Consider the following 19,976-nt stretch of genomic DNA (forward strand, 5'->3'; position numbering starts at 1 on the left):
TTTGCAGTGCCTCCTAGCAGCTAAAATTTCGATAGTGCATTTCTTTTGTTATCTTCTTCCTGTGTAAAAATTTTCAGGGCAGGTTTCGACATGTCTTATTGGCCCATTCCCTTGTTAGCACAGTGGCCTCTCTTACAATAGAATACGTCTTGGTTAAAATTAATAACTTCTAATTAATTTCAACAACGATCAGCAAAACTAATCGACAGTCCCTCTATACGGGGCAGAAATAATATCTGGTTCGCCCTTACACACACACACACACACACACACACACACACACACACACACACAAAGGCTTGTCCAATCTCTAGTTCACAGACTTCTGATGTGGCAATAATAGTTTGCCGCCCCTTTAGTGTGTGGCATCTCAAACGGAATACAGACGCAAGAGAATAAAACACCAGTTAATTGTGGCTTTTAGTATGACTATGAACGCTGTGCGTGTTATCCCGTGCCCATTTTAGTAAAGTCGCAGTTTCCGTGTTCAACCTCTATATGTTGATACGGTCGCAGGCACCCCTCACCCAACCAGCGACTTTAAATTACCTTCCTACCACAAAACTAAGTTCGTTGACACGTTACTAATCTATGTTAGCACAAGAATCAGACGACAGGAACTCTTAAAAGAGAAAGAATCGAAAGCATCCGAATACTTATTGAGCCTTTAAAATAGATACCACATCCATTTTTTAAATATTTTGCGTACGTCGCTCATAAAATAAACGCTTTAACGCTTACAGTCTGTAGCGCAAGCTCTTATTAACGCAGTGATATTTCTCCTAGATAAGTTTCAGTATCTACGTATCTAGATGTACAAGCATATTTCATACTTAGTGTGCTTGAAGATAGACCACAGGAAGGTATGAAAACAATTACGTGAGGCTACTACACTACTGGCCATTAAAATTGCTACACCAAGAAGAAATGCAGATGATAAACGGGTATTCATTGGACAAAAATATTATACTAGAACTGACATGTGATTATATTTTCACGCAATTTGGGTGCATAGATCCTGAGAAATCAGTACCCAGAACAACCAACTCTGGCCGTAATAACGGCCTTGATGCGCCTGGGCATTGAGTCAAACAGAGCTTGGATCGCGTGTACAGGTACAGCTGCCCACGCAGCTTCAACACGGTACCACAGTTCATCAAGAGTAATGACTGGCGTATTGTGACGAGCCAGTTGCTCGGCCACCATTGACCAGACGTTTTCAATTGGTGAGAGATCTGGAGAATGTGCTGGCCAGGGTAGCAGTCGAACATTTTCTGTATCCAGAAAGGCCCGTACAGGACCTGCAACATGCGTCGTGCATTATCCTGCTGAAATGTAGAGTTTCGCAGGGAACGAATGTAGAGCCACAGGTCGTAAAACATCTGAAATGTAACGTCCACTGTTCAAAGTTCCGTCAATGGGAACAAGAGGTAACCGAGACGTGTAACCAATGGCACCCCATACCATCACGCCGGGTGATAATCCAGTATGGCGATGACGAATATACACTTCCAATGTGCGTTCACCGCGATGTCCCCAAACACGGATGCGACCATCATGATGCTGTAAACAGAACCTGGATTCATCCGAAAAAATGACGTTTTGCCATTCGTACACCCAGGTTCGTCGTTGAGTATACCATCACAGGTGCAACTGTCTGTGATGCAGCGTCAAGGGCAACTGCAGCCATGGTTCAAAAAAATGGTTCAAATGGCTCTGAGCACTATGGGACTGAACTGCCGTGGTCATAAGTCCCCTAGAACTTAGAACTACTTAAACCTAACTAACCTAAGGACATCACACACATCCATGCCCGAGGCAGGATTCGAACCTGCGACCGTAGCGGTCGTGCGGTTCCAGACTGTAGCGCCTTTAACCGCTCGGCCACTCCGGCCGGCTGCAGCCATGGTCTCCGAGCTGCTAGTCCATGCTGCTGCAAACGTCGTTGAACTGTTCGTGCAGATGGTTGTTGTCTTGCAAACGTTCCCATCTGTTGACTAAGGGATCGAGACGTAGCTGCACGATCCGTTACAGCCATGCGGATAAGATGCCTGTCATCTCGACTGCTAGTGACACGAGGCCGTTGGGATGGAGCACGGCGTTCTGTATTACCCTCCTGAACGTACCGATTCCATATTCTGCTAACAGTCATTGTATCTCGACCAATACGAGCAACAGTGTCGTGATGCAATAAACCGCAATCGCGATAGGCTACAATCCGACCTTTATCAAAGTCGGAAACGTTATGGTACGCATTTCTCCTCCTTACACGAGGCATCACAACAACGTTTCACCAGGCAACGCCGGTAAACAGCTGTTTGTGTATTTGAAATCTGTTGGAAACTTTTCTCATGTCAGCACGTTGTGGGTGTCGCCACCGGCGCCAACCTTGTGTGAATGCTCTGAAAAGCTAATCATTTGCGTGTCACAGCATCTTCTTCCTGTCGGTTAAATTTCGCGTCTGTAGCACATCATCTTCGTGGTGTAGCAATTTTAATGGCCAGTAGTGTACAAAGAAAACCGATTGAATGCAAAATTTTTTGACAGTAACATACACATAAAAGCTTTCGCTCCCAGAAACTGAATGTCATACAGTCGTTATTAGTTATTATTGCGCAAATAACGTACAAAGAAGAATGGTTCTTCAAATGGCGAATCATGCCCATTATTCTATAAATACATCACTCTGTTTTCAAGAAAATACGTGAAATAGCCTCAGGCCAGTGATTGCCTGCCCGTCTCCATGTAATCACTATAGTAGACCCTATAGCTCTTTCCTACTCACTCCGAAAGAAAGACATCTTTTTAAAAGACCTGGTTTCCCCGCCTGGCGTTGCTGCAAGAGCGCACAAATGCTATTGGCTATCAAGAGAAAGCCACAGCTCCGTTCGTGACAACCTATTAGCCCATTACACAGTATTCCGATACTGTTGACGTAACTCAGCGCCTTGACTTCAAAATCGTTGTGGGAACCCAGTGTAGATCGCCCACATTTATCATTTTTATATCTTTAGCTATCTTTTGCTAGCAAGCTATGGCTACACACACGTAATGTTTAAAACGGTTTAGTTGTAAGTTTATATTTCACGTGCTCTTGTCGTGCGTAAGATGTCTAATGAGACTAGATTCTGTCAGGTAGCTAACTTTTTTTCCCATGAACTGTTCGTGAATTTGTACCTGCTGAATCAATAAGGAAAGATATATGTGTCGGCCAAACTTTGCCATCTCCAGTAGAAACAGAACAGTACGTTCAAGGACTTACAGCATAAACAGAACACATTGAGATACAAAGAATATTTTATTTAATATACTCGATCTGTAAAAAGAAAATGAATAGTTATAAATTGCACTCTCTCAAGACTGAATAACATTCATTAAGTACCAGTCAGAAGAATAAAATCAATCATAAAAGCATAGCATTTCACCATGGGAGGCCACAGTCCATACAGAATTTTTTTCTTCTTCGACAAGTCACTTTCATTTTCTGTATGAGTCCGTGATCACTGTGAATATTTTGTGAATCAAACCGATCTAGATCGCTTAATAAAATCAATTTATTACACCTTGTAAGCTACTGCCATCTTTAGACACCTGCAACTAAGATTGAAGGAACGTAAAAAGCGGTAGGTGTTTGTTACACATGAAGCTACACAAATGAAAAATTTGCTTTAGAAAAGATGACACATAAAAATTTAGAACTTACAAAACAAGGTTTAGGGTCGATATTAAAAAAGCTGTTCCTAATCGGCGCGTAAACTAACAATTTTTGCTCAAAAAAATAAAAATATTTACGAAGAAGTAAGTTTCAGCCTCCAGGTGGCGCTAGTGTGGTGGGCGTTATCGTCAAATTTTATTTATTTTTTTCCCTTTGTACTTATTAAAAAAGTCTTTAAATTACAAACATTCAAATTATAAAACTTGATTTAAATTAGAATTGCTTCATACTCATAAAATTAAATATACAGGTGGAGGCAAATGGTACATGTGGAGTTCATTTAAACTCGACAGCTTTCATTGAATCTGCTACACAATATTTGTACACTAACAACTCTTCTTTCTTTATTGTTATTCCAGTTCCCGACAGATTAAAATGGGCTGCAGCAGATAAGGTAGCTTCTGCCAAATGTTATATAAACTGAAACTGTTGAAACTTCTTAAAATGATTTTACTTACTTGGACTGAAATAACTGGGAAGATGAAACTTCTTTATTTAAATTTTCTGCTTATGTTGCTGAGTGAAATTGACTATACTGTCTCTTTACTATTCTTTATCATTTCAACACTGACCCACAATATCCTAGCGCAACGTAATGTGACTGCTCAAATAATGGTATCCTGACTTCAAACAATTAATAAAATAGAATGGCCCTGAATGAGAGGAAATCCTAACAATAACCTACATAAGTCACTTACCTCACAAAAATCTTCATTACCCGAACTACTGCAATAAAGCAAGCGCGTATACAGCCAGATAAATAAAAGATTCCAACTACTGAAGGCTCTAACTACTAACAGGCATGTGGTTAGCAAAGGAAAAATTTTGTTGCAAAGCAAACAATGTATTTTTACCTTCATAATGTGATATCCAGAACAACAAAATATATTTGTCCGTGACATCCAGTTCCAAAAATTATATACTCATGAATAATATTCAAGTCGGACACCTCCAGATCGTCCGCTCGCACTAATACTGCAAACCGCCATCATTGCTAATTATTAACCGTTAACGTCAATCATTGCTGACTACTCACTCCCAACTGCCATCACCGCTGACTTTATCTTCCAACTGCTAGTGCGACCAGCCACAGAGTCTCTTACAGAGCGCGCACAAAGCTGTCAGAGTTATTAATGCAGAGCGGTACATAGCGCTGCCAACATACCAACACATAAACAACCTACTTACACCGTATTTTTAAAACAAGGAAAGAGATGACAATTTTTTTTAATATTACAGTTAGCCGAGCGGGGACACCTCTGTGTGAAGTCATGATAGCCGTTGGGAACCTCTGAAGTACACTCCTGGAAATGGAAAAAAGAACACATTGACACCGGTGTGTCAGACCCACCATACTTGCTCCGGACACTGCGAGAGGGCTGTACAAGCAATGATCACACGCACGGCACAGCGGACACACCAGGAACCGCGGTGTTGGCCGTCGAATGGCGCTAGCTGCGCAGCATTTGTGCACCGCCGCCGTCAGTGTCAGCCAGTTTGCCGTGGCATACGGAGCTCCATCGCAGTCTTTAACACTGGTAGCATGCCGCGACAGCGTGGACGTGAACCGTATGTGCAGTTGACGGACTTTGAGCGAGGGCGTATAGTGGGCATGCGGGAGGCAGGGTGGACGTACCGCCGAATTGCTCAACACGTGGGGCGTGAGGTCTCCACAGTACATCGATGTTGTCGCCGGTGGTCGGCGGAAGGTGCACGTGCCCGTCGACCTGGGAGCGGACCGCAGCGACGCACGGATGCACGCCAAGACCGTAGGATCCTACGCAGTGCCGTAGGGGACCGTACCGCCACTTCCCAGCAAATTAGGGACACTGTTGCTCCTGGGGTATCGGCGAGGACCATTCGCAACCGTCTCCATGAAGCTGGGCTACGGTCCCACACACCGTTAGGCCGTCTTCCGCTCACGCCCCAACATCGTGCAGCCCGCCTCCAGTGGTGTCGCGACAGGCGTGAATGGAGGGACGAATGGAGACGTGTCGTCTTCAGCGATGAGAGTCGCTTCTGCCTTGGTGCCAGTGATGGTCGTATGCGTGTTTGGCGCCGTGCAGGTGAGCGCCACAATCAGGACTGCATACGACCGAGGCACACAGGGCCAACACCCGGCATCATGGTGTGGGGAGCGATCTCCTACACTGGCCGTACACCACTGGTGATCGTCGAGGGGACACTGAATAGTGCACGGTACATCCAAACCGTCATCGAACCCATCGTTCTACCATTCCTAGACCGGCAAGGGAACTTGCTGTTCCAACAGGACAATGCACGTCCGCATGTATCCCGTGCCACCCAACGTGCTCTAGAAGGTGTAAGTCAACTACCCTGGCCAGCAAGATCTCCGGATCTGTCCCCCATTGAGCATGTTTGGGACTGGATGAAGCGTCGTCTCACGCGGTCTGCACGTCCAGCACGAACGCTGGTCCAACTGAGGCGCCAGGTGGAAATGGCATGGCAAGCCGTTCCACAGGACTACATCCAGCATCTCTACGATCGTCTCCATGGGCGAATAGCAGCCTGCATTGCTGCGAAAGGTGGATATACACTGTACTAGTGCCGACATTGTGCATGCTCTGTTGCCTGTGTCTATGTGCCTGTGGTTCTATCAGTGTGATGATGTGATGTATCTGACCCCAGGAATGTGTCAATAAAGTTTCCCCTTCCTGAGGCAATGAATTCACCGTGTTCTTATTTCAATTTCCAGGAGTGTATCTTCGACATTAGTAAAACATTATTAGCGTTCTGTCATTTATTCGCAATATTTACAAGTCGTCGTCGTCGTCGTCGTTTGGCGCCAGCCTAGGCTCTTGTCATTCAGCTGCTTGCTGGGTTCTAGCTGAACTCCGTCGAGTCAGCTCAATGCCTGCAAGCCCAGGAGATGTCAGCGACCTAGCGCTGCAGTGGACTGCCGGCTAGCAGGCGCGCATTGCTCAGCGCGAAGTAGCTGTGGCGCCGGACGCTACTGTGTGTGCTCGATCCCACTCCGAATTCTACGATGATCCTTGATGACCCATCCGCAATGTACTTGGCGCTGGTACTTGCGTGGTCGGATCATCTCCTCCCTACCCCTGGTAGGTATCACCATCCAAAGGCGTCTCAATGTTGAACAAGAATCTGGACCCCACGAGGCCCTGTTGCTGGCTTCCGCGTCGAAGTCCAGCACTGGCAGCAGTCTACGATTATATACAAAGGTGGTATTGTAAGTAGGCTGTTTATGTTTTCTTTATGTAAGTAGGCTGTTTATGTTTTCTTATTGGCAACGTTACGTAGCGCTCTATATGAAAATCACTGGCTGTGCTGTGTGCAGTCTGTGGCTAGTTTGCATTGTTGTCTGCCATTGTATTGTTGGGCAGCTGGATGTTAACAGCGCATAGCGTTGGGCAGTTGGAGGTGAGCCGCCAGCAGTGGTGGATGTGTGGAAGGAAATGGCGGAGTTTTGAAATTACATATATTATGACTTTTGATGACTATTAAGGTAAATACATTGTTTGTTCTCTATTAATATCTTTCATTTGCTAACTATCCCTATCAGTAGTTAGTGCCTTCCGTAGTTTGATTCTTTTATTTAGCTGGCAGTAGTGGCGCTCGCTGTATTGCAGTAGTTCGAGCAATGAAGATTTTTGTGAGGTAAGTGATTTCTGAAAGGTATAGTTTAATGTTACTCAGGGCCATTCTTTTGCAGGGATCTTTGATAGTCAGATTGCGTTGCGCTAAAAACATTGTGTGTCAGTTTAAGGACAGTCTTGTATAAATTGTTCTAAGGGGATGTTTCATAGTATCTGTTCTTCCGGACATGGCCGGCCGGAGTGACCGAGCGGTTCTAGACGCTTCAGTCTGGAACCGCGCGACCGCTACGGTAGCAGGTTCGAATCCTACCTCGGGCATAGATGTGTGTGATGTCCTTAGGTTAGTTAGGTTTAAGTAGTTCTAAGTTCTAGGGGACTGTGACCTCAGATGTTAAGTCCCATAGTGCTCAGAGCCATTTGAACCATTTTTCGGACATGTCCGAAAGACATACTATCGGTGACCATGCAGCTCGTTAGAATGAAATTACAATGAAATGAACACCCTTAGCTGCTTACAGGCGTTGACATACGTCAACGGGGACAGATGCAAATGTGTGCCCCGACCGGGACTCGAACCCGGGATCTCCTGCTTACATGGCAGACGCTCTATCCATCTGAGCCACCGAGGACACAGAGGATGGCGTGACTGCACGGATTTATCTCTGGCACGCCTCCCGCGAAACCCACATTCTCAACGTATTGTCCCGCCCTACATTCGTAGTGCCCCTGCCCGGGTTCGAGTCCCGGTCGGGACACACATTTTCATCCGTCCCCGTTGACGTATGTCAACACCGGTAAGCAGCCAAGGGTGTTGATTTCATTGTAATTTCATTCTAACGAGCTGCATGGTCACCGATGGTATCTGTTCTTTCGGACATGTCCGAAAGGACAGATACCATCTTAGTATACATTTTGTTAAGGCTCACCGGCCACTTGACCATCTTCTTCTTCTGCGCGAATGCACAAACGGTGCCCGAACTCTTATGGGAATCGGCAACGCGCCGCGACTAACGAGTATAATGGGCGGGGGCACTACGAATGTAGTGCGGGACAATACGTTGAGAATGTGTGTTTCGCGGGAGGCGTGCCAGAGATAAATCCCTGCAGTCGCGCTATCCTCCGTGTCCTAGGTGGCTCAGATGGATAGAGCGTCTGCCATGTAAGCAGGAGATCCCTGGTTCGAGTCCCGGTCGGGGCACACATTCTCATCTGTCCCCGTTGACGCATGTCAACGCCTGTAAGCAGCTAAGGGTGTTCATTTCATTGTAATAGCAGTCTACGATGTGTCGTCGGAAAACAGTCAGTTCCTCTATCACTAGAGGGTAGGTGGCGGGTAGCATAAAGTTCATCCGGTGAAGGCCACAGATTGTGCTGGAGCGCCTAGGACAAAAATTCACAATAGTATCGTAATCACGGAATCGAGTGCTTTTACTGTGTGTACCAGCAATTCCAATGATCAACTGCTGACGAGAGCCGGAGTACTTAAAGGGAACTAGGCTCGGTCCGTAATGACCGCTTGAGTCATATTGCTATATTCACTTAAGAAGCAGTTAACTGCTGCGCCAGTAACTCGCTATATGCTCTTATGGAAAAGATGAGTTTCTTGCGCATGTCTTACGAGCTCCGAATATGCTTGTCTCCTTTCTGCTGAACGCGTATCTTAACTCGGCAGACTGTGTGGTAATGTGTGGACGACCTGACCCACTTCCGACGTACTGGCTTCCTCCCTGACTCCGCCTCCGTCTGTGGCATCACTTGAGTTTGCCTGTGGCAATGTGAATGAATTTTAATAAAATTTTTCTAATTTTTGTCCCTTACTATTGTGTGCCGTAAAAATACATACAGTAACAATGAGAACTTTAGTATTCCATAGGTTTAGCATTAACTGTGCCCTGTGAATTAAAACTTAGCCGAACAATACACTAAAATGCGTTAAAACTGACTATAAAGAATAGACCAAAAGGCAGCTCCATGTTCCAGAAGAAACAGCATCTTGCTCTCATGGTCGGTCGTTGGCCGGCCCAGCACAACGTGAGGCGATGTGTGGTTCAGCCAAGAGCCGGAAAGCACATCACACGAGTCTCTAAACACCTGTTAGGGCCATATTCAATCCGTTCGCTCAAAATTGTTTTCGAAGCTGTTTCTGTGGGTAAAAATTCCAGGTCCTCCAGCATTTTTAGGCATGTCCCTTTGGGAATCTGTGGAACACTTCTATGCTTGCACTTATCTGACCAAACAACTTCTGCTTTCTTTTTTAGCTGTGTTGTTAATGCGCTAACGCTGGCATCTTAACAATGGCATTAATTTTCTCGCGGTGTTCATGCTGAAACTTTTCACAGTTGTTACAGTCCATGTTACACGCTCCTGTATCACTGTCTTTAACGTGTTTATTTCCAGGTTTATGGCCCAACCTTTTTCCCATGCTACGAGGGGCGTTCAATATGTAATGCAACTCTTTTTTTGAAAGCAGGTTGGTTTTATTCAGGATTTCAATACGTCATATTGTTCCCCACTCTTTAGGCTACAAAACCCTATTATTCAACAATCTCTGTTCAATGCGACGGCGCTACAACGCCGCTTTATTACGAGAGCCTCTATGCCCGCGTGGTACCACTGCGGGTCGACGTCGGAGCCAAGCTCTCACTAATCAGTGACCTCCCCATCAGCCACGTACTGCTTCCCACGAAGTACATCCTTAAACTTCTTTATTTAAATATGCGAATCTGTACTTAAATTGCTGAATGACTCAGAAGTTTAAACTACTACTTTATATGACTGCTAAAAAAAAAAAAAAAAAAAAAAATTACAACCTGACTTCACGTAATTAATACAAAAGAATGGCACTGAATAAGAAGCAATCCTTACAATAACCTACACATTTCATTACGCACTTACCTCCCAAAATTCTTCATTACTGCAATACAGCGAGTGTCCATACTTCCATACTGCCAGCTAAATAAAAAAAATTCTAACTGTTAAAGCTACTAACTATAATAGTCGTGTGTTAGCAAAGAAAAGATTTTGTTGCAAACCAAATAATGTATTTTTTACCTTCATAATGTGACATCCAGTTCAAACACGAATATAAATCGTCATTGACATCCAGTACAAAGATATATAATCGTGAATAATTTTCAATCTCCAAGTCGGATCGTTAGCCTACGCTAACACTTCAGACCTCTACCTTCCATCAATGCTAACTTCTCACATTTAACATCGATCACTGCTGGCTGTTGAAAGGTCTCTGTTGGATTCCTTTCATGTTTAATTTCTTAAATCTGTTGCCATTTATGGAATAAATTCCTCTTCTAAATGTACTGTGGCGTTTCTGACTATCTGGGAGGAGACTGAGCAGTGGAACGTGTTACTTTTACACATAAACAAGAACGATCTGTCACACTACTACACTTTAAAGCACAGTTTATATGTAATTCTTATATGTAATTCTTATATGTAATTCATGTCACACAGTCTCATACGGAACCTACATCCGCTTTCTTTTATATACTGTATATGATAAGATACTGTCATCCCCCTTCCCTTTTGTGTGAGAGGATGAATGAGCATATGTATTTCTAGTTGCATGCTTGAGGGTAGCAGACAAGGCTGTCTGCTAGAGAACAGTAGGACCAACGTCGGAACAGGTAGCTACGCTTCCTAAAAGCAAAGAGGTTTCTATCCTTAGTATGGTCCTGTCCGTCCGTTGTCATGTTGGTATAGGAAGCTGCCCCTCTGGCCACTTCCGTTGGTCTTTGTGAGCCACCCTCAGAAAGCACGCTCGGCAGTAGGGCAGTTGCAGTGTGGCCGTGGCGAGCGTCTGAAGTGGTAAGATCTCCGGCTAAGCGCGTGTCTGTTAAGTCCGTAGGACAATGGATTTCTTAAGTTCAGCCTAACTGAAAATTTAATCACCTTTATTTTGGGTTTAGGTCTAAAATATCCGATGTTATCTTAAATTGCAGCGCAATATAATTCTCGTGGGAAGTTCACATTATTTTCCGGTAGTTGCTTTGTTACTACTTTGTGAGTAAAGTGGAACTACGTCTTGATCAGTAACTCTAACTAAGATCAATCTTAAATGCGAATGCTTGTGTGATTATAACATCTCGTCTTGACTATATTTTCAATATAGCAACTTTTCTTTATGTTCAGCCCACGTGGGGTGTACTTTGCGAGACCACTACCACGTGCTTATATAACTGTTTGACCCATCAGGTTAATAGTAAGACGTTAGTAACCAGTTCAAGGTTTTTCTTTTGTCAATTGCTTTTCGATCTAATGTATTTTAATTATCAAAATTATTGTGGAGTTGTACGCTTTGTGTAAACCAAGTTGACCACGTGAAGCATGTGGTGTAATCATCAAAGTAGCCCTCAGCTATTCTTTTTGCGAAGACTTCACAAAGAGTTAATATGAATTTAGTATACCAGTGTGTGGTAATTATATGACGGACAGGATTGTGGTATGAACGTAATTTCTTTGGGTAAAAACTGAATCTGTTGGTTGTGGTTAATTTCTTCTTGCTTATGTTTCAATGTTCTTCGTGTGTTATTTTATGAATGCAGTGTTGTATGCAGTCTCCCAATCTTGGCTCCATACTTTATGTGTTCCGTAAGATTACAATCTCACATTTTTTCAATCGTAAATAACGCACCAGCTCAGTTAAAACTCACGTATAATATGCTGAAATTTCAATGAACAATCTTAAAATAAATTTCCAAATATAAACTGATTTCTTTCTTTTTATTTAAATTCTCCTTTATATATATATATATTACCGGTTTTGTATGACTATTAAAAGATTATCATTAATGTTAGTCTGCTTGGTAAACCTAGACTAAATATCTGATGAAACAGTTGCCCATTAATCCACGGTTAACGTCCCCAGACAGATCACGGCTTTTAACCCACTTTCATTGTCAATTAGCACCGATCTCAGCATACCAAATTAAAGTTACAACATTACACTGTTCACTTCCAACTGCCCAACAGTACTTCCATCACTGCTAGCGACTAACTTCCAACAACGAATCCGACCAGCCACAGAGTCTCTTACAAAGGAAGAGCAGTCAGAGATCCAATGCAAAGCGCTACACAGCGCTGCCAACACAGAAGCAGCTCACTTACAATCCTCTACTGGGCCAAACAAGTCGGAAGGTGCGAGATATGGGTTGTAGGGTGGACAAGGAAGAGCAATGAAGTTTTGTGACCTCTCGGACGCACGGATTTCAGTCTCCTGAGGCTAGCACAATACACTTCAGAGTTGATTGTTGCGCCATGAGGGAGAACATCAAATATAATAGCTCCCTCAGAGACTGAGAAGTCGGTCGCCGTGACTTCCCGCTGCGGGTGCGACTACGAACTTTTTATTTGGGGGAAAGGGTGTGGAGCCATCGTGATTGTTTTCGGTTCGAAGTGATGAACCCATGTTTCATCCCCTGTGACTATGTTCGGCAAAAAATTGTCGCGGTCATCCTCTTAACGTCCAAGCAATTCCGCACACATGGTCCTTCGTAACTCTTCATGGTCTTCTGTTATGTGGCGAGGAAAGCAGTAGACACACACCTCCGAGTACCCCAACCGATGGACGAGTGTAAGCACTACCAACAGAAACGTCCAGTTGTACAGCGAGGTGTGTGAGATGCGTTGATCACCTCGAATGGGAGCGGCAGCGCGCTGCAGCACAACAGGAGCCGTAACTGTGCGCGGCCGACCGGCACGCTGGAGTACGGACAGGTTTGTGCGGCCATGTTGCTGCGACGACAGCCGCCTCCCCCACGACTCACCGAGCTTCTGTTCACTGCTTGGTCTCCGTAGACACTCCGCAACCACCTATGAATATTTGAGATCATCTGTATTTCCGCCAACATAAACTCAGTGACAGCTCTTTGCTTGGAACCTTCGACCGTAGATACTAGTAGACTGGCCTTGCTGCGCTGGTGTGGCTCCAACATAAACCACGTGACTGTAGGCAAAACGTGGCGGGATTTCAAATCAGCGGTCTGCCATCCTATGTTTGTATCGTATTTTACTCACATTTCTCAATTGACTGCCAAACGCTTCCAACAAAAATTACTTTTTTATTTGCGAAAAATTATGTCAGACTTCATTTTGTTCACAGTACCATTTATAAAATCTAACAAATACATCGAACGCCCCTCTGGTGGGCAGCGGGACGAAAGTACTATAAACTGTCAAAGCAAAACGTTAAAATTCTTTTAAACAGTAAGAGTGGGATCGTGTCAAAACTTTAAATATTGTATTCGCCGCGTTTTGAGCTCTGGTCACTTAAAAAAGAAAATGGGATATGGAAATTATGTCAACTATAGGTGCCAAAATTGTCGACTTCAGGAGCAGGTCCAATTTAGAGTATCAATTTTAGGTGCACTTCAAAGGTTCAGTTCCTACTATTTTTACAAAAGTTTAAACTATCAGATATTTTAGATGAAAGGTGAGACTTTGAAGTTTCAAAAAATAATTTTGGAGCCTACTTTTATTTAATAGTATTAGAAGGTAGTAAAAATTGTCTTAATGTTTCGACTATAGGTGCTCTACCTTATTGTAATCTCACTTGTATATACAAAAAGGCGTGTATGTGCAGATGGCTTAAAGTTTTTCCGTTTCAGGGCCTGTATCCAAAGCTGCCTTCGGTTTTCATCCTTAGTGAACCTATGAGTAGGAACGAGAAACAGTTATACTTAGTTCTGTAACCAAATTATCATAGATACTTTCCAAAATGTAATATGAGTGACTTTACAGGCATCACTTTAAACACTTTAATTTACGTGATACTCTATTTCAAGTGTAAAAAACATAAAAGTCACTTCAGCAAATTTCAATAAACGCATCTGCACTATCATAGAAACACTTACACGTGAAATGTAATGCCATTTCCCCCGACAAAACGCTGAGTACAGCCATAAGCGCAACACGAAACAACCATGTTTTGCGCACGTTCATGTGACTTTAGCCCAGAGATTTTGGAGCCACGAAAATGACGTCAGGGCCAGTCTTATATTTATGGTCGAAGCTTGGAACATATTTCCGTTATAAACGCCATTTCGATGGCTACGCGGAGCACCGCCGTCTATCGGAAATTCATGTAACTATAGGGGCTGAAGCAGAAATATTCCCCACAGCAAATTCTGCATTTTTCCAACCGAAACTGGCCGAGAAAAAAACTGGTGCATTAATTATTTTTTTAATTTAAGGCCTGTACCGACTTCTTCATTGAAAGTGTGAGCATTACTTGCAGAATAAGAGCCACTAAATTTGGAAGCGGCATATCTTATTTTGATGAATTCCTACTCGAGTGCTTTTTCCATATGTAAAGGTCTTGTGCTTCTTTATGTCACCTATCAACTCTGATCCTCACTCCCCCTCCTTTCCTCTGTCCTTTTCCTGGGCTCCCTCTCTCCCCCTTCCATCCTCTTTTTCCCCCCACCTCCCCTCTCTCTGCGCCCGCATCTCGTGGTCGTGCGGTAGCGTTCTCGCTTCCCACGCCCGGGTTCGATTCCCGGCGGGGTCAGGGATTTTCTCTGCCTCGTGATGGCTGGGTGTTGTGTGCTGTCCTTAGGTTAGTTAGGTTGAAGTAGTTCTAAGTTCTAGGGGACTGATGACCATAGATGTTAAGTCCCATAGTGCTCAGAGCCATTTGAACCCTCTCTCTGTCCCTTCTCTCCCCTGAGTCCTCTTGCATTTCCCTCCTCTGCCTCCTCTCATTCCCTCTCGCGTCTGCCCTGCCACTCTCACCCTTTATTAGTCATCTCCCTCTTGGTTCCCCCTTTTCGTTTTTTTTTTCCTTCCTCCCTCCTTGTTCTTCCCCCTCCTCCAGATCCCCCCACCCATCTGCCTTTGTCTCGGGAGTGTCATCTTTGTGACGCCCTTTTCGTGCAGTGTTTTACAGTGAGTGTTCCGTGTTGTGTTTTTTGGGAAGTGTTGCGAACGGCCATCATACTGTCACTGGGTGTGCTTTTTATCTCTTGCGAACAGAAACCAGACTGTCGCCGTGTTTTTTAATGGTGTGTGTACTAGTTACTAGTCTGATTCCTGTGTCTTTTATTAACAATGCCAACCCCTTTTGCTTTCTGTTTTAACTTTCCGCATTTTTCCATTTTACACTTTACATCACCGTTTTATCGCCTGTTTCTTTTCTTCTTCCGTTTTTAAAATAGAAGTCTGTAGGCTGTAGAGCAGCGTACTAAGCTGCTGCCAGCCCGCCCCCTTCGGGGGGAATTGAAAATCAATATATAAAAAAAAACTTGATGTCACTATTACTGTATCCGCTTGCACGACCTGTTTGCATAATTATTTGAAGCTCTTTCTCAGTCTCATCTGTGGATAAATTCAAGATGTTATGTATCGTAGACCTGAAACAGGCATACTTATACCTCCGAGGATGACGATTCCGCCGCGCGGGGTAGCCGCTTGGTCCAGGGCGCCTTGCACGGTTCGCACGGCTTCCCCCGTCGGAGGTTCTAGTCCTCTCTTGGGCGGGCGTGCGAGAGAGAGAGAGAGAGAGAGAGAGACAGAGACAGAGAGCTGATGAATTCGCAATTGCAAATAATGACTACCATCAGCTGTAGAATGGAATGACTTGTGAAAATTTGTGATAGACGGGGATTCGAACCCGGATTTCCCGCTTATCGCGAGCGATCGCCTTACCATTTGGCTATCCGTACACGACTCACGGCGAGACCCGAACTTCCATATGTCGTCAGTAATACGTGTACGATCTGTACTCTGACATCCATTATGTGTATTCCCGTACAGATCGGACGTTGTGCTTGAAAGTGACATGCCTGGTATCGACAGGTAAATACGATATTGCAGTGCCTGTGTTATTCTGATGGCGATACTGTCAAAGATGTTAAAATACTAACTTCAGAAGGTCTATTAATTCCACATATTCCCCTCTACTAATCTTATGGTGCTTCAATAACGTCTAATGATTCTGACAACTGTTAATTTGTATACTTTTATAAAGGTTTTGAGATTTCAATTTCGTTTACAAATGCCACAAAGTCATAATAGTTCTTAACACCAAAGGATTTTGTATCCAATTTCTATAGCCTGATGTAGAAAATACGCCCGTCGCTCTTCATTTTCTTCTAATGTTAAGGTACCACCTGACTGCAGTGCCAAAACGGTGTAATTTATTAAGCGTTTTATTAAGCGGTCTACATGATTTTATTGTGAAGAAATTTTCAACTTTATTAGCGAACAAGCAAACAAAACACTGAATTCCGTTCCTACATTGCATATATGTGATAATGCAGCTACCGTAAGAGCAGTATAACCGCTTCACAGACAAAAGAGGAAGGTGTAACATTTTATTTTCTTTACGACTTGCTGGCCAACGCCGCACACTTGAATCTACATACACGTTCACTTTTCTTTAGAGGCGTAAAAAGACGTTGCCTAGAGCTGAAGCAAAAATTTAGTTGAGTGTCTGGTCTCAGCATTATCAGGGGACTTAGAAACAGAAACAAAGTCGCTACAGTGAAGGAAAGGAACTATGGGAACAATTACATAACCTTCACGAAATCAACGGAAATTTATTAGTATTATGATAAATGTTCTGGTTTCTATGTCTACTGCCACTGAACGTTGTGTTGTGGCTAATCATAACTGAAATACTACTCTGCAGTTTCGATGTCCTAACGTCGCGCTACAGAACTGCGACGTCCATTTCGAACATCGCACGCCACCAATTACTTCGTATGTATTTTTAGTAAAATTTTGAATTTAAAAAATCATATATGGTTTATATGAGAACGGAGTTCTCGAGGTTCTAAGAATTTTTTCGTATGTCACCCTAGTATCTGACGTTTTTAACTGACTTGCCTTTTTCTGTAAACAAGTTCTGAAGTAAAGAAATACGTAAAGGGTAAGACATTGAAGGATTTGTGGTTATACGATCACTATAAGCTGACTTTTGCAGCATCTTAGTTCTGTAGATTGTTATTGATTAAAAGTGTCCTGATTTGTCGCACCTACCGAAGCTGATATGAATTCAGAGGACGTTGTAAAGTCTTCAAGTACTTGCTGGGGATCTTAATAGGTGCGGAATCGGATCCACGATTCGACCGTCGAAATTTAAGTCAAACCATCACTTAGTAATTTTCGATCTGTTACTCTGTATGATTGTTTCCAATGCAGCTCTGAACTATTCTAAGAACGGAGAGGAGGCAAAACTTCGATACTATTTGGTTTAATGTCAATCGAATGTAAGGTGAATCGAAGTTAACATTCTTCAATTGCTTGTTTTAATAAATATAACATTTTGTTAGGGTAGTTAATTATGTTACAATAAATATATTTCTGATCATCTTTCCATTAATTAACAGATATCCTGTTTCTGTATTACTGTGTATCAATTGTGACAGGCTAAATTTCTTGCTTGAAGTGAGAACAGGTCATTACTTATCTACACTAAGGTGACTCATGGGAGAGTGACACACACGTATATAGAAGGCGATTGTATCGCGCGCCGGCCGTTGTGGCCTAGCGGTTCTAGGCGCTTCAGTCCGGAACCGCGCTGCTGCTGCTGCTGCTGCTGCTGCTACGGTCGCAGGTTCGAATCCTGCCTCGGGCATGGATGTGTGTGATGTCCTTAGGTTAGTTAGGTTTAAGTAGTTCTAAGTCTAGGGGACTGATGACCTCAGACGTTAAGTCCCATAGTGCTCAGAGCCATTTTTTTTATTTGATTGTATCGCATACACAAGATATAAAAGAGCAGTGCATTGGTGCAGCTATCGTTTGTACACAGGTGATTCATGTGAAAGATTTGACATGATTATGGCCACAAGGAGGGAGCCGACTGAACGCGGAATGTTAAGAGCTAGACGCACAGTACATTCCATTTCGGAAATTGTTAGGGAATTCAATATTCCGAGACCCGCAATGTGAAGAGTGTGTCGACAATAAAAAATTTCGGGCATCATCTCTCACCGCTAACAGCGCATTGGCCGACGCCCTTCATTTAACGACCGAGAGTAGCTGCATTTGCGTAGAGTTGTCATTGCTAAAAGACCAGCAACGCTGAAATAACAGCAGAAATCAATGTGAGGCGTATGACGAACTTATCCGCTACGATGGTAAGGCGAAATGTGGGATTAATGGGCTAAGGCAGCCGACGATTGATTAAAGTGCCTTTGCTAACAGTACGACATCGTCTGCAGCGCCTCTCCTGCGCTCGTGGCGATATCAGTTGGGCTCTAGGCAACAGGAAAAACGTGGCCTGGTCGGATGTGTCCCGATTTCAGTTGCTAAGCGCTGATGGTAATGTTCAACTGTGGCCAGACCCTATGAAGCCATGGATCCAAGTTTTCAACAAGGCACTTTACAAAGTGCTGGTAGCTCCATAATAGTATGGGCTGTGTTTACATGGAATGGACTGTCCTCTGGTCCAACTGAACCGATTATTGACTGGAAATGGTTATGTTCAGCTACTGGAGACCATTTGCAGCCATTCTTGGACTTCATGTTTCCAGACAACGCTGTCATAATTCTGACAATACCGACCATGACATCCTCCTGTGCGGATGCACACACATTGCCCGCACTCTTAAGGGACTTGGTGAGAATGTCTTCCACGAGTAATGAATGTTTTGGGGTGGGACACTACGAATGTAGTGTATGGACATATAAGGTGAGAATGTGGGTCTCGCGGGAAGCGTACGCGAGATAGTCACTGCAGTCGCACTATCCTGTGTACCCTCGGTGGCTCAGATGGATAGAGCGTCTGTCATGCAAGCCGGAGATCCCGGGTTCGAGTCCCGGTCGGGGCACACATTTTCACCTGTCCCAGTTGACATACATTAACGACTGTCAACAGCTGAAGGTATTCATATAATTCTAATTTCGTTCTAGACGGCTGTGGGTCATGAACAGACACCATATCCATATAAGCATAGTAATAGAGACGACAGGATTGCGTTGAGGTGACAAAACGCGTCACCACTTTGTACGCCAATGACATACTTCCTTCGAGGGCGAACGGCAGTCATGTAGATTCGTGACTACTAACATCAGTAACATCCGGTCGAGTGCGAAGGTGTCATTCCTACACGACACACGTTAAGCGGCCGACACTGTCATGGCCTTGTTGCAGGAAGTATACGTTCTTTGCTTCCAGGACATCTCTAGATACACGACATACGTATTACACGCGTCGGAAACGTTCCGTGGCTTCGCAGTACTTCTCAAAGAAGGTTTAATAGCCACCGATATACGATACCTACCGACTGCCAGGGCTATGGCACTTGCGGTCCAAGGGAAAGACTTCGTCAATGTTTACGCACCGTCCAGTACGAGCAAGAAGCGTGAACGTTCACTATTCTTTACTGAGGAATTAACACAATCATGCCAAGGCAGGACAGATGATACGGTGAAAGAGTGATTTTAATTGTACACAATCAGCTGATGACCAAATTCCTCAGCATTCACCAAGCCCAACACTTGGCGCTGTCATTCGCTAGCTCGGTCTGGTAGACACTTGTGACGTCTATGCCGATAGGGTTTCACGCACTTTACTGAACTGTCATCTAGCAGAATTTATAAGATATATATACCTCTGGGTATCTCAGGAATGCGGTCACGGCAGCAGAGTTCTAGCCAGCAGCATTTACTGACCACACTGCTTACGTTTGTACCATCACGCTTCGACGCGAACATGTGTGTCG

The 19,976-nt window shown here is 44.0% G+C and overlaps 1 non-coding gene across 1 annotated transcript; it reads right to left on the minus strand.

Moving 5' to 3' along the window:
• Nucleotides 1-7,848: 7,848 nt before the first annotated feature.
• On the minus strand, nt 7,849-7,922 carry Trnat-ugu (transfer RNA threonine (anticodon UGU)). Its single transcript has one exon. It is a non-coding gene; the product is annotated as a tRNA-Thr (tRNA).
• Nucleotides 7,923-19,976: the final 12,054 nt, after the last annotated feature.

This window comes from Schistocerca cancellata, chromosome 2, assembly GCF_023864275.1.
Source record: "Schistocerca cancellata isolate TAMUIC-IGC-003103 chromosome 2, iqSchCanc2.1, whole genome shotgun sequence".
In the NCBI taxonomy this organism is placed as follows: Eukaryota; Metazoa; Arthropoda; class Insecta; order Orthoptera; family Acrididae; genus Schistocerca; species Schistocerca cancellata.